The sequence below is a fragment of the Chiloscyllium punctatum genome, chromosome 25 (assembly GCF_047496795.1).
Source record: "Chiloscyllium punctatum isolate Juve2018m chromosome 25, sChiPun1.3, whole genome shotgun sequence".
NCBI classification, from domain to species: Eukaryota; Metazoa; Chordata; class Chondrichthyes; order Orectolobiformes; family Hemiscylliidae; genus Chiloscyllium; species Chiloscyllium punctatum.
In genome coordinates this window covers 32,540,230-32,562,180 of record NC_092763.1, presented here as the reverse complement: position 1 = coordinate 32,562,180, position 21,951 = coordinate 32,540,230, and the positions used below count along the sequence as shown (strand labels likewise).

At 40.0% G+C, this 21,951-nt stretch overlaps 1 protein-coding gene across 2 annotated transcripts in view; it reads right to left on the bottom strand.

Annotated features, from left to right (window-relative positions):
* Positions 1–6,204, bottom strand: part of LOC140495813 (transmembrane gamma-carboxyglutamic acid protein 3-like) — a 67,902-nt gene extending 61,698 nt beyond the window's left edge. Inside the window, exon 1 of one of the 2 annotated variants that reach the window (XM_072594956.1) lies at positions 5,814–6,204. The gene's annotated coding sequence lies outside the window, so the exon portion shown is untranslated. The remainder of the gene's footprint in view (positions 1–5,813) is intronic. The other variant, XM_072594955.1, reaches the window with a different exon arrangement.
* Between the last annotated feature and the right edge of the window lie 15,747 nt (positions 6,205–21,951).

Sequence of the window (21,951 nt, the reverse complement as noted above, 5' to 3'; positions counted from 1 at the left end):
CTCCTGCAAAGTTGTCTTAGAGCTAGTTCTGAAGCACTAGCCTTACATACTGCATCTGTATTTTCTCTGGGGCAGAGCCTTTGTTGTGTTCAGTGTACTCGGCTATTTCTTGACATATTGTGGAGTGAATCAAATTGGTTGAAAAAACCAGTCTGCTTTAGTACAGACCTCAGTGGTAACCTTGGGTATAGTATCTAGTTGTCCCTTCTAGCTGATGATTACTGCACATGCTTTAGCCTTTTGTGTTCATCTGCAGGATACATCATCGTTAATGACTTATTATGAGAATAACCATGCTCGACTTGAACCATACATGACAGAGAACCAAGGAGTTACATAATAAACAACTAAATCCAACTGGCAAAGTATTGCTCCACTAGTTTAGTCTTGGTCATCAGCCACATTACAGAAGGTATAACTGATGGTGCTATCAAGTGGTGCTTGCTCAACAATATCCTGCTTACTGATGCCTAATGAGTACTGCCAAGACTACTTCACTCCAGATGTCATTACAGTCTTGGTCAAAACATGGATAAAAGGACTGAATTCCAGGGCCGAAGTGAAAATGGTTTTCCCAAAAGCAGCATTAAAATGTGACAGAAACCACTGAAAAACTAAAGTCAATGGAAATTAAAGGATAGTCTCCACCGGTTGGAGTTATACCTGACACAAGAGAAGATAGCTGAAATTTTTGGAGGATGATCATCTGAATTCAAGAGCATTCATTCAGATGTTCCTCAGAGCAGAGAGTATTTAGTTCAACCTTCATCTACTTCATCAATGACCTTCCCTCCATCATGGGATTAGTATAGGGATGTTCAGTGATAATTGCAGAGTGTACAGTTCAGTTTGCAACTCCTCAGATATTAAAACAGTCTGTGATCATATGCAGCAAGACATGGACAAATATAGGTTTGGGCTGATATCTCCTAAGAGAAGATCTAACTACCTCCCCGAGGAAGGAGCTGAGCTCCAAAAGCTTTCAGTTTGAAATAAACCTGTTAGACCATAACCTGGTGTCATTTGATTTTTGACCTTGTCTACCCCAGTCCAACTCCAGCATCTCCACATCATAATATTCTACCGTCTTGGTTGTTTCAAGAATTATGTTAATCACATTGCACTAATATTTAATCATAATCCATTAATTATCTTCCTGACAACTGTATACAGTATTCATTTCTCTTCAGAAAGTTGCTATGAAATCTGATTCCATTACCCTTCCAGGCAGGGATTCAGGTTATAATTCACTGTATTTTTAAAAATCTCCATTTTCCAGCTTTATCACCTTAGATCTCTGTTCTCCAGTTGCCTGCATCACTGACAAAGCGTTTTTATTTTTCATGGCAAAATAAGAGACAATTTGTAGTTGGATCTCTTTCTGCAAAGTCCTGTTTATTTAAAATTGGAAAGTACACCCATACCATGTTCCTTCAAAAAGCTGACCTTTACACTTATGACTTAAGAATTCTTATCATAGTAAATCCCACTAAGGAAAAGCAACATTCACTTTTCACCTAACAGGTTTTTGCTGTTAGACAGTAAGTCAATAATAAATAATAAACAAATGACTTCCTGAGCTACACTACATCCTGGAAAAGAAATGCAAAAACGAGCAAACCAATGTGCACCTCATGAACATATAATACAAAATGAACCAATGGACAAAATATTCAACTTTAAATCAATACCAAAGCCAGTGTCCTTCCACACCACCAATCCCCAACACTGATTTCTAAAATGTTACTACAGCATTTTTTGAGTATTAGTCATCCTCATTCTTCTGAATAAAATCTATCACTTCACACCTATTTATTTTCAGCTATCTTGATCCACCATCCCACAAGTCTATGTACTTTTTAGGTTTACGATCTTTTTCACTATTTGTCACAACTTGAAGTTTTGTGTTGTCTGCAAATATTAAAATTGTGGCTTGTACCATGTCCTGCTTTCCCTCCGCCACCCAAAATGTTCAAGAAAAAATTTGATAGGCATGTAAAAATCACAGAGTTAAATTATATTTGAAACCATTTCTCTTTATTCAATGTCTTCAGAACCAATAATCAGAGGGCACAGACTTAAGCTGATTGGCAAGAGAACCAGAGGCAACTTGAAAAAACATTTTTATGCAATACACAATTAGGTTTGAGAATGCATTGCTCCAAAACATGGTGAAGGGAACTAGATAAGTTCTTGAAGGAACCGGAAATGAAAAAAAGATCAGGCAAGTAGGACTAGCATAGGTGCGATCTATATGGACTTCGGTAAGGCGTTTGACAAGGTTTCTCATGGGAGACTGGCGAGCAAGGTTATATTTCATGGAATACAGGGAGAACTAGCCATTTCAATAGAACTGGCTCGAAGGCAGAAGACAGGCTGGTGGTGGAGGGTTGCTTTTCAGACTGGAGGCCTGTGGCCAGTGACGTACCACAAGGATCGGTGCTGGGCCCACTGCTTTTCATCATTTAGAAAAATGATTTGGATGTGAGCTTAGGAAAAAAAAGTTAGTTAATTTGCAGATATCACCAAAATTGGGAACGTAGAGAACAGCAAAGAAGGTTACCTTAGATTACCTCAGATCAACAGGATCTTGATCAGATGGGCCAATAGACTCAGCAATGGCAGATTTAGATAAATGCGAGGCACTGCATTTTGGAAAAGTAAATTAGAGCAGAACTTATGCACTTAATGGTAAGGTACTGGGGAGTGTTGCTGAACAAAGAAACCTTGGAGTACAGGTTCAAATCTCCTTGAACGTGGGGTCACAGGTAGATAGGTTAGTGAAGGCATTTGGTATGCTTTCCTTTATTGGTCAGAGCATGGAGTATACAAGTTGGAAGGTCATGTTGCAGCTATACAGAACATTAGTGAGGCTACTTTTGGAATATTGGAAGGATGTTGTGAAATTTGAAAGAGTTCAGAAAAGATTTACAAGGATGTTGCCAGGGTTGGAGGATTTGAGCTATAGGGAGAGGTTGAATAGGCTGGGGCTGTTTTCCCTAGCGCATCGGAGGCTGAGGGGTGACCTTACAGAGGTTTACAAAATTATGAGGGGCATGGATAGGATAAACAGACATGGTCTTTTCCCTGGGATGAGGGAATCCAGAACTAGAGGGCACAGGTTCAGGATGAGAGGGGAAAGATATAAAAGGGAGCTAAGGAGCAACGTTTTCAGACAGAGGGTGGAGCATGTATGGAATGAGCTGCCAGAGGAAATGGTGGAGGCTGGTACAATTACTGCATTTGAAAGGCATCTGGATAGGTATATGAATAAGAAGCATTGAGAGCGATATGGGCCAAGTGCTGGCAAACGGGACGAGATTAGGTTAGGATATCTGTGCAGCATGGACGAGTGGGACCAAAGGGTCTGTTTCCATACTGTATATCTCTATGATTCTGTAACTAGAATGCTCTTCCAAAAAGTCAGAACAAATTCAATGGGCAAAAATAGCATTTTCTGTGCTACACTTGTTCAACGATTCTATAAAGATTGACCTAATAAATCTTACTAAATTTTCTTTGTCCAATTTTCTCCCTTGCTGAAGACAGTGATTCAGATTCTCACAGCCCTCCTGTGCTTTATGTAAGGCATGCATGTAATGAACAACAGCAGGTAATTTTACTTCAGAGAGAGGGAGTGGCATCACAGTTATGTCCAATCACATCCTCGGCTACAATCTATGAATGTACACTTTCCAGCAGGACAGAATGAATTCTAATCAGGAGAGAAATGTCAACTTGTCACTATTTGTGGAAAGCCAAGGTCAGCAGCATGTCTGTGCTACTCAAAGCACAGGATGGGGAGGCTTTTTATTTTTTTGCTGCATTAATCCTCTTCCAACCCAATTCCTTAAAATGAAATAACATTCCTACCAACCCACATTTGTAGCATCATAATTCATCAAAATTGTATCTCATTCTACCATTGCTAAACTGCTTGGATTTCCCTTTCCCTTCATAAATGAGGTTGTCAAGTATACCAGCATTATTTTTCACAATTACTTCTCCAAACGCTCATCATTTGAGCACGATGTTTAAGGCCAACCTTGCCAGAGTAAGGTAACATCCTTTATAGAGATCGCATTCTTTTTCTCTGTTCTTTCCTTGATTTTCTACACAATCAATTTTTGTATCTGTAGCAGACAAATGTCAGTAACTCAGTTTACTGGACAGCAGCTTGTGATGCCAACGGTCTGTGTTCAATTTCCATAACAGTTGAGGGTACCATGAAGTACTTGCCAATCAATTTTTCCCCTTACCTGAGCATGGTGACTCAAATTCTCAACGTTTAATTTCTATATTTTCCCAACTCCAACCAATCTTGACTAACTTTGAAGTACTTCCCAGATACACCTTCTCAAATGTTTTTGCTGTATTTCCATTCCAATAAATTTCAATTTCAAAATAATTGTATTGTTCTTCAAATCCATCCACTCTACCAGAGGTACTGGTGTAGGAATGGGGTGGACAAAAGTTAAAAATCACACACCACCAGGTTATTGCCCAACAGGTTTATTTGGAAGCATTAGCTTTTGGAGCACTGCTCCTTTGTCAGCTAGCTACCTGATGAAGGAGCAGCCCTCTGAAAGCTAATACTTCCAAATAAACCTGTTGGACTATAACCAGGTGGTATGTGATTTTTAACTTTTGTTCACCCCATTCCTACACCAGTAGCTCTGGTAGAGTGGATGGATTTGGAGAAGAACATTATTATTTTGAAATTGAAATTTATTGGAATGGAAATATAGCAAAAGCATTTGTATTGTGCAATTTTTAATTATCTTCTCCAGACACAACTCCCCCCTGTTCATGCTCTGTGTCTTCAATTCTGGTCCACTCTACAGTCATCTCCCATACTTTCCATTCAGTTTTCATAACTATCTGTAAAGTGCCTATCTGGAAGGTGCTGTATAACTGCACACTACTTAAATAAAACATTCACATTTTACAATATTGTTACATTGGTTCTGATTTCTGATGGAGTGCTTGCTCAACCTCTGGTGTTCAGAACTCTCCATTAGACTTTATTCTATCCAGTCCCACTTTCCCCCTAGCCTCCATGCTTTATTCTCAAAAAAATTCAAGCTTCTCCTCTGTAGCCACACACAAATGCAAACCTTGTTCAGAGTTAATTCTCATTTTAAAAGGGGAGAAAATCTCACAATATATTTCCATATTCAATTGTAAAACTGGAATTATGCACACTCACCCTTATTACACAATTTGAAAGGAAGGCACATTTAACCCTACATTTCTCCATGTAGCCTAACAGTACATTTTATTGGAGCAATGGTTCCAACGATAACAATCCTGGAGTTCCAACAATACTTTGAGTGCAAAATAAAATAACAGGAATAAAATAAAACCCGCTAAATGTTTTAGGTAAAATACTGACAAACCTTAGGATATACCATCGCACGAGGGTCTAGCCAAGAAATGTAACGACAGCCTCAGAAAATGGAAAGAGAATCAAGTAAAAATCCGAGGAGGGTGTTTTACTTGAGGTTTCCTATTAACGAGGCTTTTTGCTTTGTTTTTAGATAAAGACTAGCTCAGTAAAATACGATTGCTGAAAGCATCATATCATTTCACCCTTAAATATCCCAGGGGGTTTCCATGGAAACCAGAATGTGAGGGTGGAAAGGAAAAGGTACCAAGTGAGTGATGCTGCAATAAAACAAAATCACCAGGACAAGAATAGAGACACCTTGAAAACCCACTCAGCTGCGATATTAAAAAGCCTTTGAGTAAATAACATAGCCTTTAGACTTTCATTAATGAAGACAAAAGAAGGAGACATAGACAGTACGTACCTCACACGTCACGCTCCGAACAAACCCCACACCTCAGTCACTGCGCCGCTCAACCAAACCTACTGACAAACAGACCCCACCCCCAGACTGACTGACAGCAGACTCCACCATACACACATCGGGATCCGCGCACAGGTGCCAATCACTGAGCAACGTATGCCATTCTTTGATCAAGTTTAATTTGTGCCTGCCCACGCCGTGATGTATTCTGGGAGTTGTAGTTTTCCCTTGTCATAATCACCAGGCTGCCTTCTTGCTTTCTTTATCTTTTTGTCCTTCGCCGGGATTCACTCCCAAACCCAGCTCTGTGCCAGCGAGTGGGAGTTTTATTTTAACTGGGCTGAGCAGGTTATTGATGCCGGCCACGCCTTTAAAACGGGGCGACAGCTTCCAGTGTGCCAGGACGTGGCGTCCGGCCTCCTCCTCTCCACAGGCCGCGTTGTCATTGGAATCGCACCAGTGCACTGCACGAAATGGGAATATAACACCCACGCAGCCCTCAGTATCCCAGGAAACAGCTGCTCACTGACACACTCATACATCACGACTTTTTGAAACTTGGATGAATATTATGGTTTCTTACACGATTTTTTTGTTTGTAAAAAGATAGATATGTATGTGGTATATGGCACCTCTGTGAAACGGCAGTATGATTGTTTCACATTTGTTTGAAAGGAAGAGGTTTTCAAATGAATGAAATATCACATGGGATTTTGGGTGGGCTGGCTAGATGGATACAAAACTGGTTTGCACAATGAAGACAGAAGGTAGCGGTGAAAGGGTGCTTTTCAGAATGAACTAGTCGTATACCACAATTTTAGGTCCTCTGTTGTTGTTTGTAATACGTATTGGCTTAGTTAGTTTGTAGATGACATGAAGATTGGTGGAGTTGTTGAAGAGTGCTGATGGTTGTGAAAGGATACATCAGGATATAGATGGGCACAGAAATGGCAGATGGAGTTTAATCCAGCCAAATGTGAGGTGTTGCATTTTGGAGGATCAAATTTAGGTGTGAATTATACAGTAAATAGTGGAACTGTGAGGAAAATTAACATACAGACAAATCTAAGGGTGCAGGTCCACAGATGACTTTGTAATTAAGACGGCATATAGCATGCTTGCCTTCATTGGCCAGGGCATTGAGTACAAGAGTTGGCAAGCCATGTTGCAGCTATGTAAAACCTTTGTTGGACCACATTTGGAGTGCTATGTGCAGTTTTGGTTATTGCCACACTACTCGAAGGACATGGAAGCTTTGGAGAGAGTTCAGAGAAGATTCACCAGGATATCTAGGGGAAAGTGAAGGCTGGAGATCAGAGTCAAAAAGTGTGGTGCTAGAAAAGTACAGTCAGTCAGGCAGCATCCAAGGAGCAGCAGAGTCAACATTTTGAATATAAACTCTTCATCAGGAATGTGGGGGGCCCAAAGGGAGCTGAGATATAAATGGGAGGGGTAGTGGGACTGGGATAAGTAGTTAGGAATACAATAGGTGAATGAAGGTGAGGGATGATTGTGATAGGTTGGAGTGGAGGGTGGAGCAGATAAGTGGGACGGATGAGGGACAGGTAGACAGTTCAAGAGGGTGGTGCCAAGTTGGAGGGTTGGATCTGGGATAAGGTGGGGGAGGGGAAATAAGGAAACTAGTGAAATTGACATTGGTTCTGTGTGGTTAGAGGGTCCCAAGGTGGAAGATGAGGTATTCTTCCTCCAGTTGTCAGATGGCTATGGCTTGACAGTGGAGGCGGCTCAGGACTTGCATGTCCTTGGTGGAATGGGAGGGGGAGTTGAAGTGATTGTTGGTTGCGTAGGCAGGCGCTAAGGAAGGAGATGTGACTGTAGTAGCAGGTCTGCTTCAGGGTGGCTGATTGTCACCAGGATGTTGCCTGGTCTTGAGGGCTGGCTCTGAAGAAAGCTTAAAACTAGGATTGTTTTGACTGGAAAGACGACGGCTGAGAGGAGACCTGACAGAGGTCTACAAAATTATGAGAGGTATAGATGGGTGAATAGTCCGTGGCATTTTCCCAGGGTTGAAGTTTCAATTACGGGGGGGGGGGAGTACAGGTTCAAGGTAAGAAGTGCAATTTTAAGGGAGATGTTTTCATGCAGAGAGTGGTAGGAGCCTGGAACACTGTCAGAAGAGGAGGTGGAAAGAGGCATTTTGGCAACATTTAAGAGGCATCTGGATAGTTGTATGAATAGGGAGGGAATAGAGAGATAATGAATGAATAAGGGCAGAGGTTTGTTAGTTTAGTTAGGGCATGATGATCAGCAGAGGCTTGGAAGACTGAAGGGCTCGTTCCTGTGCTGTACTTCTCTTTTGTTCTTTTGGTAATTGACAAAAGAGATATCGGGATAATTTCTGCAAAATGTAACAGCCCATAATTGATTGGTGTACTATAAGTTGTGATAGAAACTAGTTTCTTAATTGGAATATTTGACATAAGTTGTGATATATTACTAGGAGAAAGTGATGACTGCAGATGCTGGAGATTTGAATCGAAGAGTGTGGTGCTGGAAAAGCACAGCCAGTCAGGCAGCACCCAAGGAGTAGGAGAGTTGACATTTCAAGCATAAGCCCTTCATCAGAAATGAAGGAGTGGCTGCTCCCAGATCCAACTTTCCAACTTGGCACCGCCCTCTTTAACTGTCTTGCCTGCCCATCTTCCTTCCCACCTTTCCGCTCCACCCTCCTCCCTGACCTATCACCTTCAACCCCAGCTTCACCTACCTATCACATTCCCAGCTACCTCACCACCCCCCCCCAAACCCCACCCCCTCCCATTTCGCTCTCAGCCCCCTTGGGCCATCCCTTCAATCCTGTGGATATCTCACCCCTTTTTCTCTGTTTAAGAGGCAAAAAGGTGAGAAGATTTCTTTTTAGTTGTTACGTTCTTGAAAACAATGCAAACAAAACAATTACCTGGGCTGTGATGGTCATGTTGCTGGACTGATTAAACTGTAGTGAGAACCATTCACAATCCATCAGAACTGCACCTTGTAGTTCATGATATCACTGCTGCAGGTTGGCCTCTGGATCTGTAGTTTCTGTAAGATATCTTCAGACAGTAGTTCCACTTGTCTTGCTACTGTGTAAGCATCAAGCAGTATGCTCTATATTGCTGTGATTATTTCTTCTTTGTTCTTTAAGATAGTTGAATAATCAGTCAGCAGCCATAGTTATTGCTTCTTCAATTACTTTTCCATCTGTGAATGTTTTCTTGGGTTTTTCCAGGAGATGGTAAACATGTACTGATGTTTCAATGCATGCCTTACCTTTTGCTGCATGTTTAGGAAAATAAACCGTTGAGTTTTCAAATGACCATCAATTCATCAAATTTCTTTGTCTGAAGCATGCAGTTCAAGGGAAAACTATCCTTTACTAGGCATCATTGTGGTGGCGTTCCACTTCCTCCTTTTTACTTATCGGTAAACGTCAATGACATAAAGACAAATGCTCTTAATTTTTAAGAGTTGACAGAAAATCATTTTCCCATTCTGTGCGGAAGTTGTAAATTTTTTGGTTTATTTTTCAATGGTCCTGGTTCATCACTCATTGTTATTGCTTCATTTTGTAGTTCATCACATCACTCTGCCGTTGGTCAGGCTGCAGGTTGGCCTCTGAATCCATGCCTCTGAAACTTCCAGAATGTAGCTTTCTGCTTTCAAAGGTGGAGTCATGAGAGGTTACTTCAGTGGTTGTGATTTGTTTCTGTGGCCCCTGGTCAGTTTGTATTGCTTGGATAACAGATGTTGTGCATGGCAGAGTTTCGTGTAATTTTTCTTTTTCCTGCACACATCTGTTGGATAAGCAGCTGAAGAAAGGAGCTTCAGGTGTACAGAGAACAGGCAGAGGAGCTTGAATAGCTGAGCTGTTCTTGTGGAGTGTGTACAGGAATATGATGGCCTGAATAGCTTTCTATGTTTCTATTACTTTAATATACTGGCTTCAGACATCAGTTCCTAATCTATTTCTTGTTAGTTTGTTTGCATTGCCATCACAAAAATTACTTTGCCCTGCGATGATAGTCCATCTGGACCAAACTGAAACACAATGCAACAAATTGGCAAGGCTGTTAAGAGTATGCATTTTTCTCCAGTCATGGCTTCAGAAAGTGGAAGTCACACAGCGGCATGATGATCAACCTGTGTGCAGCAATATAACGTGGGTGTGTGGTGAGAGCAATTGTTAGAGATACACACAGTGAAGGAACATGAGCAAGCAATCTACATTTTGGAGACCATGGTCATAGAATCATACAGTGGTCATAGAATCATACAGTAGTCACAGGACTGGAGGCCACTCCGCCAGTCATGCCTGTGCTGCTTCTCTGAAGATAGAGTTCACTTGTGCCACTCATCTGCCTTCTCCCTGCAGCGCTACACATTCTTCCTTTTGAAGATAAGAAACCAATTTACTCTTGAATGCCCAATTGAACCTGACTGCACCACACTCTCAGGCAATGCATTTCAGATCCTAACTTGCTGGGAAAGAAAATGTTTGCAGCAGCTGACGCGGAAGATGAACAACGATCATACTAAGTTGTAGAGTAGGTTTGAGGGGCCTTACGGTCTACTCCTGTTCCTGTTTCTTCTGCTCTAAGTCACCAAAATATCAAAGGTAGCATGTATCTCAGAATAAGTATCTCACTTTATAACTATTCAGATTTTTGACAAAACTTGGTAAAGTATAATTCTCATTTTTATAGAAGTGTTTACAGACACAATTTAAAATTGATCTAGTTCCATAAAAATGACAGATACTAAAGTGTATGAGAAATATACAAAATTCTATTTGTATTAAAGTAAGTTCTGATTGCAATAAAACAGCCTAAAATACAAAAAGCCAATGCTTTGCATGAGTAGTTCTGCAACTATGTAAGTACCAACGAAAAGCAAAAATCTCAGGTTGTGAAAGCTTTACAAGTAACAAAGTGACAACTCGAAAAGTAATAAGTTGCAAAAAGTACTATGAAAACAAAAACTTAGAAAGGATATCAAAGCCAAAGTGGGTAATTAAGGGGAGTTGCATACCCTTTAAGACAAATGCAGGTGAAATAAGAATAAAAAAATCAGGGATTGTAAGACATATTAAATAAATGTCTTAGAACCACTTTCATCATTGGAGGAAGAGGTTCAAGTACCAGCTTTCCAAGGAAACTGAAAAACAAGGCATGGGAAGGAACTTAGTGAATTTAAGTAAACTAATGGTAATAAAGTAACAAACAATTCATTTCTAGAACCTAAATATTTGAATGACAGGGTAGTCAACAAAATTTCAATTTTGGAATGTACTTTTGGATTAGAAAATTGTAAATGTTACTCAATTGTTTTAAAATGGGAAAATACTAGAACTGTCAATTTAATATCAGTTGTAAACTTACTGGAATCCATTATCAAAGTTAGAGTGACTCAACATTTGGACAAATAACCCAAAGTATGTGGTTAATGTCTGGGTATTCACTACACACAAATTAATAACTTGAAGGAATTGGGGGGGTGGGGGGTGGGGTGTAGGTTTGCTCGCTGAGCTGTAGGTTTGATATCCAGAAGTTTCATTACCTGGCTAGGTAACATCATCAGTGGCAACCTCCAAGTGAAGCCAAGCTGTTGTCTCCTGCTTTCTATTTATATGTTTGTCCTGGATGGGGTTCCTAGGGTTTGTGGTGATGTGATTTCCTGTTCGTTTTCTGAGGGGTTGTTAGATGGTATCTAGATATATGTGTTTGTTAATGGCGTTGTGGTTGGAGTGCCAGGTCTCTAGGAATTCTCTGGCAAGTCTTTACTTAGCCTGTCCCAGGATATATGTGTTGTCCCAGTCAAAATAGTGGTTTTTTTCCTCCGTGTGTAGGGCTACGTGGGAGAGAGGGTCGTGTCTTTTTGTGGCCAGCTGGTGTTCGTGTATCCTGGTGGCTAACTTTCTTCCTGTTTGTCCTACGTAGTGTTTGTGGCAGTCCTTGCATGGAATTTTGTAGATGACGTTAGTTTTGTCCATGGGATGTACTGGGTCTTTTAAGTTTGTTAGTTTTTGTTTGAGAATGTTGGTGGGTTTGTGTGCTGCTAGGATTCCGAGGGGTCTTTGTAGTCTGGCTGTCATTTCTAAAACTTCTTTGATGTCTGGTAAGGTGGTTAGGGTTTCTGGCTGTGTTTGGTCTGCTTGTCGTGGTTTGTTCTTGAGGAATCTGCGGACTGTATTTTTTCAGTATCCGTTCTTCTTGAATACGTTGTATAGGTGGTTCTCCTCTGTTTTCCGAAGTTCGTCTGTGCTGCAGTGTGAGGTGGTTTGTTGGAATAGTGTTCTGATACAGGTTCATTGGTGTGTGTTGGGACGGTTGCTGGTGTTGTTAAGTATTTGGTCAATGTTTGTCGGTTTTCTGTATACGCAGGTTTTGTAGTTCTCCGTTGTCCGTTCTTTTGACTGTGACGTCCAGGAATGCGAGTTTGTTGTCGGTTTCTTCCCCCTTGGTGAACTTTATGCCTGTGAGGGTGTTGTTGATGATGTTAAATGTCTCTTCTATCTTGTTTCGTTTTGTGATGACAAAGGTGTCATCTACATAGCGGACCCAGATTTTTGGTTTGATGGTTGGTAGGGCTGTTTGTTCTAGTCTTTGCATTACTGCTTCTGCTATGAATCCTGATAGCGGAGATCCCATGGGTGTGCTGTTGGCTTGTTTGTAGATTATGTTGTTGAAGGTGAAGTGGGTGGTGAGGCACAGGTCCACTAGCTTCATGATGTTTTCGTTGGTAATGTGATTGATGGTGGTTGGGGTGTGTGTGTGATGGTCTCTTCTAAAAGTGAGGTAAGTGTTTCCTTTGCCAGGTCAATGTTGATGGAGGTGAATAGTGCTGTTACGTCGAATGAGATCATTGGTTCGTCTTCCTCTATTTTGGTGTTTTTGATGAGTTTTAGGAATTCCTGGGTGGAGTGGATGGAATACGATGTCTCTTCTACTAGGTATTTCAGTCTTGCGTGTAGTTCTTTGGCCAGTCTGTAAGTTGGTGTTCCGGTTAGTGAGATGATGGGTCTGAGGGGGGGCTCCTGGTTTATGGATTTTTGGTAGTCCGTAGAATCGTGGGGTGTTGGTCCCGTCTGGTTTCATTTTTTGGAATTCTGTCTTGTTTAATTGTCTGGAATTGTGTAATTTTCTTAGGAGATATGTAATTTTGTTTCCTCGTTGTGGGGTCGGGTCTAGTGCCACCTGTTGATAGGTGTTGGTGTCTGCGAGTAGTACCTTGGCTTTCTCTATGTAGTCCCTTCTGTTCAGGATGACTGTGAGCCGACCTTTGTCTGCCGTAATATAACAATGTTTTTGTCTTTTTTGAGGTTTTCTAGGGCTTTCTTGTGTGTTCAGTTTGTTTCCTTCTCTCTTTCGGCTCAGAGTAGGTGCAACTGTCTATCTGATCGTTTGTTGTGTTTCTTCCGTGAGTTTGTTGTCCTTCAATGTGGTTTCTAATGCCGTTAGGAAATCCTTGTCAGCGTCTCAGTAATTGAAATTTAATCTTTTTACTAGTACCGCTTTTTCTGTGTCTGATAGGGTTCAGTCTGATAAGTTCTTTATCCATGCCCCTGTGTTATCGGTTTTGTCTTTGTTTGTGAGTTTGTCAAGTTTTTTCTTCAGGTCCCGATTTTTCTTTTTCTGTGTTTGTCATTGTTTGGTGTTTATGCCTTGTTCTACCGCATCTGTCCATTCTTGATTTGTTGCTTGTTTGAAGGAATAGAGTTGGATATCCATAGTTATATGTGACATTTGGTTGGGAATTAGAGTAACTTGCTCAATACAAACAAACTACTGGAAATGCCAAGGAGCTTTGGCAGCATTTGTAAAGAAAGATGTTGTATTTCCAGTCAATGATCTTTCATTTAAACTAGGTAAAATTAAAAGATTTAATAAATTTTGAGAGTGAAAGGGAGGACAGTCAAGTAAGAGACAAAAGACGCGTCTTTTGGAAGTGTGAGTAGCATATTAATAAACATTTGCCTTTTGTAAAAAAAGAGAGGAAAACATCATCTGTTTAACAGGATATAGGCAGACTAAACTGAGTGGGTAAAACTGGCAGTCGGATGTATGAAGTTGTCCACTTTGGATCTGAGGAAGTCAGTTCCAAATATTTTGTTAATGGCGATTGACTGGGAAAAGTTTGGCCGTGAAGTGATTTAGATGTCCATCTATGTAATTCATTAAAAGCTAGTACAGATATAACATAAAAACTATGAATATAATGTTGGATTTTATCTCAAGGGAATTGGAATACAAAATTTAGGAAGCTATGATATGTTGTGCAGAGCCTTGATAAGATTGCATTCTGTTTTGGTTACAGTACCTTATTTATTGGTGTTGACAGAAGTACAATAGAGATAAACCAAAATGATCAACCAGACGATTGAATAGGGTAAAGTATAAGTTCCATACATTTGAGTTCTGGTGAAAGTTTATTCATGTTTGTTTTTCTAGGAGAAAGTGAGGACTGCAGATGCTGGAGACCAGAGTTGAAAAGTGTGGTGTGGGAAAAGCACAACAGGCCAGGCAGCATCCGAGGAGCAGGAGAATCGACGTTTCGGGCATAAGCCCTCCTTCAGGAATGAGGCTGGTGTGCCAATCGGGCTGAGATAAAAGGTGGGGGGGAGGGGCGCTGGGAATACGATAGGTGGAAGGTGGTGAGGGTGAGGGTGATAGGTCGGAGAGGTCAGGAAGAAGATTGCATGTCAAGAGGACAGTGCTGAATCCGGGGGTTGGGACAGATAAGGTGGGGGGAGGGGGAATGAAGAAGCTGGAGAAATCTACATTCATCCTGTGTGTTTGGAGGGTTCCTAGGCAGAAGATGAGGTGCTCTTCCTCCAGGCATCGTGTGGCCAGGGTCTGGCGATGGAGGAGGCCAAGGACCTGCATGGCCTTGGCGGAGTGGGAGAGGGAGTTAAGTGTTCAGCCACAGGGCAGTTGGTGCGGTTGTCCCAGAGGTGTTCCCTGAAACGTTCCGCAAGTAGGTGGCCTGTCTCCCCAATGTAGAGGAGACCACATCGGGTGCAGCGGATACAGTAAACGATGTGTGTGGAGGTGCAGGTGAATTTGCGATGGATATGGAAGGATCCATTGGGGCCTTGGAGGGAGGTGAGGGGGGAGGTGTGGCCGCAAGTTTTGCACTTCTTGCGGTTGCAGGGGAAGGTGCCGGGAGTGGAGGTTGGGTTGGTAGGGGGGTGTGGACCTGACGAGGGAGTCGCGGAGGGAGTGGTCTCTCCAGAATGCTGATAGGGGTGGGGAGGGAAATATATCCTTGGTGGTGGGGTCTGTTCGGAGGTGGCGGAAATGACAGAGGATGATACGATGTATCCAGAGGTTAGTGGGGTAGAAGGTAAGGACCAGTGGGGTTCTGTCCTGGTGGCGATTGGAGGGGCGGGGTTCAAGGGCAGAGGTGCAGGAAGTGGAGGAGATGCGGTGGAGAGCATCGTTGACCACGTTGGAGGGGAAATTGTATATTCTGCTGAGTGTTAGAATATACAAAAATGATGCTGTGAAGATATGACACATAACTGGTGACATGAGCAGTGAGTATTGTGTGTGAAAAGTCACCACAACTCACAGAAGAAACCTTTCACAAAACTCTAAAACTGACATTTAAGACAAAATGTAGAGATTCAGTCCAATGGTTTTCTTTGGAATCCAGAACATACAAATTGTTAGAGGGTTCATGATCACAATATAGGCAGAAGATGATGTTTTTTAACCAAATTCAATAAGCTATCAGATAATTGCCATGAAGAAGCTTTATTTCTTTTAAGTGCTGCCCATAAGCAATGTCATACCAACAAAAATAAAGGCATGCTTTTATAAAAAGCCTTTCATGAATTCAGAATGTGCATGCAATGAAGTAATTTTAAAGTGTTTTAATGTAGGAAACTCAACATTCAATGTGCACACTAATATCTGAAGCGGTTGGTTGTTGGATAAATATTGGCCAGAACACCTGAATGAATGTCCTTGCTCAGCTCTAATTCAAGTCGTGCTGGGGATGACAGGAAAGTTTCAGTATAAAATATGAGCTGATAAACAGCACCTTTGACAGTGCACCTCTCCCTTAATACTGCTCTGAAAGAAGAACATAAAATTATAAAAGAGGGGTTATAATTACATTATAGGGTGAATAGTTGAAGTCTTTTTCGCAAGATAAAAATGTCAAATACCAGGGCATGTAGGTTTAAGGTGAGAGGGGACAAGTTTAAAGATGTGCAAGGCAAGTTTTTTTTAAACAGAGAGGGTGGTAGGTACCAGGAACAAAACATTCCTCATATGTTAAGCTTTTCATTCGTGTGACCATTTTTGTGAACCTCCTCTGAACCCACAGATGAACAGGCAGAGAATAGAAGGATACAGACTATGAGCAGGCTGCTGGTTTAGAATAGCATCATGGTTAGCACAGGCATGGTGGGCCAAAGGGCTGTACTGATCCATGTCCTCAGCAGTTTAGATATAATACATTAGTTGATAAGATAAATAAAGTTTCTAACAGGGACAATTGGGATGGTTCACTGATAAGTTGAGAACAGACATGCTGTTGGTGCGAAATGTGTTTGTCTGATTAAATTTGTGGGGCAGTATCCTGCTCTGTAGATAACGTGGTACAGAGCTCTTCCCTAGGTCTTCCTCCTCTTCTTCTGGTCTGTCTTCCAGCTGGATAAGAACCCCTCCTGCAGCACTTATTGTGATTTCATATTTCTGGAGGTAGGTTAGTTTTCTGTGTCAAACAATTGTCTGAACTCTTTTGGCCAAAGGCCATAGGACAGCTACTCATGATGTCAGATGACTATTGTCCCTTTGTCTACCTCCATTTGAAGGTTAGTTTTCATCTTTTGCCAGAACAAAGCCTCATTATGAAAACATTGTACTGATAATAGGATAGGTTTGGAACCAGATAAATTGATGCACATTATGGCTTCTGTTTCTCATAATTCTTCCCTATTGTCTTCAATATTAGAATTTTGTAAAGTTAATTACTAATGACAGCTGTTACATTAAATCGCATGCTCCACAGTAAAGACTAGGAAAATTCAGTTTTTAAGGGAACCAATTTCTAACACTATGCAGACATGTGAATGATTTGACTCAATAAAAATCAAAACATAAATCAGGTAATTGAACTATGTATGATTTGTCAATTTGCGCAATAATGATTCTGCAAAATTCTGAAATATGTTGGCTGCTTTACAAAAAATTTAAATCTGCTGTTTAAAAAAACGTAACAGATGTTTGGAATGGTTGTTCTTAGTGCTGTTCATTTTAAAATTAAAAATCATAAATTCAGATACAAACTGTGTTAGCACTAATAAGTTGACATATTATTAAAATAATGGAGATCAGGATTTAAATATTTGCATCCTTCAAGATTGCAAAGTACGCTTTTGTGTAGCCTACTACATAATCTCTGATCCAATGCTGCATTTTACAAAACTAGTGTCAGAAACTACATTTTGTCAATGTTTCAATATATCCTTCTCATTAAAAATAGCGAATATTTTGAGAAAATTACTATTACTTCCACCTTTCTTAATATCTTTATAAATAGGAGCTATTTAAACAACAAATTAGCCATTTGAATTTTCAAGTCTGCTTTATCAAAAAGATTACTACTGCACTTTTATTTCACATCTATCTCTCTGCACTATCCCAATTTTTCCCAAATTCCCATAATACCCCTAAAATACATTGCCCTGACAAATACTGAATGGCTGAGCTCTCTGGGATGGAGAATTTCTAATATTCACAACCCTTTGAATAAAGATAATTCCACTCATCTCAGTCTGAAATGGCTGATCCCTTATTCTGAGATTGTGATTCTATATCCCAGCTTCCTCAGCCTGGAAAAACACTTTTTCAACATCTGCTTTGCCACGCTCCTTAATAATGTGTTTCAGTTAACTCACTTCATATTTCTTAAACTCCAGAGAATATATGCCTAATATACTGAATGTTCTTCATAGAACAAACTAGTGAACTTTCATTTCACTCCCTAGGACAAATATGTCTTTCCTTACATAAGGAAACCAAAACTGCAAACCAGACTTGTGTTACCTCACCAATATCCTGTATAAACGTGAGACAATTTGCCCTTTGACTCAAATCCCTTGATTTACTTTCCTAATTGCTTGTTGAATCTACATTAACTTTTTGTTATTCACATACAAGAACATTCAAGTTTCTCTGAATCTTTAACCTTTTTAAAATTTATTTGTTTACAAAAGTGGACATCACTTTTCTATATTATCCTCCATTTATACCATGTTCTTACCCATTGACCAATATCCCTCTGCAGTCTCTGTGCATCCATCTCACTACGTACTTTCCAACCTAAACATCTCCATCAGCAGCAAGCTTGGCTGCATTCACCCAGCCTCTCATTTAAAATAATCAAAAACTAGATTGTAAATAGCTGAGGCCCAAGTATTGACCCTTGCAGCAACCTCTAATTAAAGCAATGTTACCTTGAATCAAGTAGTGATTTTCCTGTCGTAATTTTTTATTTTAAATTATAAGCCTCTTACAGTTTTCTTTTAAGAATGTGTTTTATTTTGAACCCTACTTTGAATTATGCTTGATGACAAATTGAACAGAGATTTATATTCTGAGAAAGTCCTGTATGCTGGCTATTTTTCCTCACCGTTTTATGCTATCGACACTGATGTTGGCTGTTATTACTTAGTCCTTGTTCTATTAGCTAACCTTAAGAATCTCCAGAGTACAGGTTGAACTGAAGGACTTCTTTTGTCATTGATTCATATCCAGAAATGTATTTATTTACTTGACAGTACCTCTCTTATTCATTGTTAAAAATCGCAAGATTTGGCATCTTGTGAACCAATCCTCATGTTACACTCCTGATTGTAACCATCCTCTGAAGTAGGATATTTCCCCCTCGGGGAATAAAAGACAAAATGTTTTGTGACAACGTGAATTTAACCAATGCTATAGTACCAGTAAGTTGAAAATTAAGCTCAATTGTTTTAGATTCTGGCGAGTTATGTTAGTTCTATGAATGTTAGGAATTATTAATAACTACAGTTTGAGGTGACACAAGACTTCTAAATCATAAATGAGACAAATTTATAAAATTTTTAATTACTCATAACAATGACTTATTTTCAGAACAGGATGTTGTAATAAAAGTTCCCCTTAGATACATTTTATGATTTATCCACATGCTATAAACAAGAACCACTATTCAGCTGCTTAGTGAGTAGGTGTATGCAATTGAAAGTAGTACTTAGTAAGCAAAACCAGACCTTTTTGAGTATCCAATCCTTAATAAAAATGGTCCAAAACATTATTTTTCTTTGTTTTAAAGTTGTGTTTGATGCCCCAATACCAAGTACCATCCACAACAGTCTTACACAAAGGATTTACCACAGGGAAACATGGGCTATTTAGTATATTTAAACGAGAGAATTATTACTGAAAGCAAGCATATTCAAAAACTGACATTTTATGGGTCAATACAGGATTATGTTGTGTTTGGCAATATACAACTGAAGGGAAATAATTTTTTTTAACATATTTAATATTAAATTGTTACTAGTAGGTTGTGCACAATTGTGTATTTGTGCCTATGTAAATACTGTACCAGCTTTCTCTTACTTGGGAATTAGCCATTAAAAACAAAGTTTACGCCTCAGGATGAATGCTATCTATAACAACTCTAGTGAAAATGTTTTGCAAAGGGTTTCCCCTTAATGCATCATCTAAATAGTATTTAATGGGTCAGAAATTGTCGGGAACATAGTAAGTTTAATGCACATATCATTATTTTGTAAATAAGCCAGTTTTTCTTTTGTCACACAAAACAACCTTGTGGGTTTACTTCAAGTCACTACAAATTGCTAGATAATTTGCATGAGACAAAAAAACTGCAGATGCTGGAATCCAAGGTAGACAAACTGGAAGCTGGAAGAACACAGCAAGCCAGGCAGCATCAGGAGGTGGAGAAGTCAACGTTTCGGGTGTAACCCATCTTCAGGACTATATTGTTAATCTTAAAAATGGTTCCCATTAACCTCCAAGCATTTTTAAAAAGTACTGCAACTGTGCCATTGTATTAACTTTTTGCAGCAAGTTAAATTTAAGGTTAACTAAGAACAGCGTGCCAATAGTCAATCCCCACTGTTCCACAAATTGTAAGAAAATGTGTAATGAAACTGTCACAGTTTTGCCAGACTAAAGCACTGCTCCATTATTAGAGAGTCATACAGCATGGAAACAGATCTTTTGGTCCAACTCGTTCACACCGACCATGTTCCCAAACTAAATTAGTCCCACTTGCCTGCATTTGGCCCACATCCCTCAAAATTTTTACTATTCATGAACTTCTTCAAATGTCCTTTAAATGTAACGGTACCTGCATCCACCACTTTTTCTGGCAATTTGTTCCATACATGAACCAGCCTGTGTGTAAAAAGATTTCCCCTCATGTCTTTTTTAAATTTTCTCCTCTCACCTTAAAAATGCATTCCCTAGTTTTGAATTCCCCCATTCCCCCCACCCCAATAGGAAACGTCCCTTGTCACTCATCTTATCTATAGCCCTTGTCATTTTATAAACCTCAATGTGGGTTAACCTGACAGTCACCACATCTCAGCTGAGGGCATGGGCTGAGGAGAGTCATTCATAATAGCCTTAAACAGTGTAGTAATTGAACCCATACTGTTGGCGTCACTCTGTATTACAAACCTACCACCCAGCCAACTGAGCTAACCGACAGATAATGTGCAGACAATACAAAACACAAAAATTTATTCATTTTTGCTGATTCTCACACAGAATTTAAACAATATTATTTTCTTGCAAATTATCAAAACCATTTCAGTCCACTCATTCCTCAGAATGCACCAGCTATTTTATTATTTTTGCAATAATATCATCTTTTACATTGAATGGTTGAATCAATTCCATTGGAACAATCTTGTATTGTGTCTTAAATTTCTCGACCAAGGTTAGCAGATTATGATCAGTCATCCTCCAATATTCTTAACATCAGATATCCTTGCTTTTCCGTCTTCCCGCAAGTGATATTATTTTAACATGTACACGTGACACAACTAATTCTTCTTCCTGCAATCTGGAATACCTATCACATCAGTTGCTTTACCATCCCTCTTAATAGCCTTGTATGGAGGACCAAATCTTTATGTCAAAGGTTCATTTTGTAGAGGTTATTGCACTAACATGCTCCCACCTGTTTGCGACATCCTAATTGTAGCATATTTGTCTGCTCATTCCTTTATCTTCGTCTGTAACATTCTTCAATGCTCTTCTGCAATATGTATTCTCCTGAGAATCTCTCTAAAAATATCTCAGCAAGGATGTACTCGCCCTTCAGCGTGTTCAGAGACAGTTCACGAGAATGGTCCCAGTAATGAAAAGCTTAACATATGAAGAACATTTGAGGACTCTGGGTCAATACTCAATGGAGTTTAGAGGAAAGATCCAATTGAAACATACATAATACTGAATGGCCTGGACAGAGTAGATATGGGGAATATTTCCCTTGGTAGGAGAGACTAAGACCAGAGGGCATAGCCTTAGAGGAAAGGGAAGACATTTTAGAACTGAGACAGGAGAAACTTTTTCAGCCAGAATGGTGAATCTATGGAATGCATTGCCACAAAAGGCTGTGGAGGCCAGGTAATTGAGACTGAGATAGATAGGCTCTTGATTATCAAGGGGATCAAGAGTTATGAGGAGAATGGGGTTGAGAAACTTATCAGCCATGATTGAATGGTGAAGCAGACTCGACGGGCTGGATGGCCTAATTTCTGTTCCTATGTCTGATGGTCTTAAATAAAATTATTGTTTACAGCAACTGTTTGAGGTAGCTCTTTCACTGGTGATGGGCCTTGTTTCGCCATTTCACTGCCATCATACACTCTTCCAGCTGACATATATCACAGGTTAGATGGTCCATAAAATCATCTCCACACAAAACCAATGATGGGCTTTAACCACAAACTCAAAAGATCATTCCCGCCTCAGTGGGGTAACCTTTCCATTTATCATATCAGCTGTCTTTGTTGCCCAAGAGAGTAGCATGCATCACTATTAAGTAGTGGAAAGTTGATCTGTAATCTTGTGGTCACTGAAAATTGGGTCGAGACTGCCTA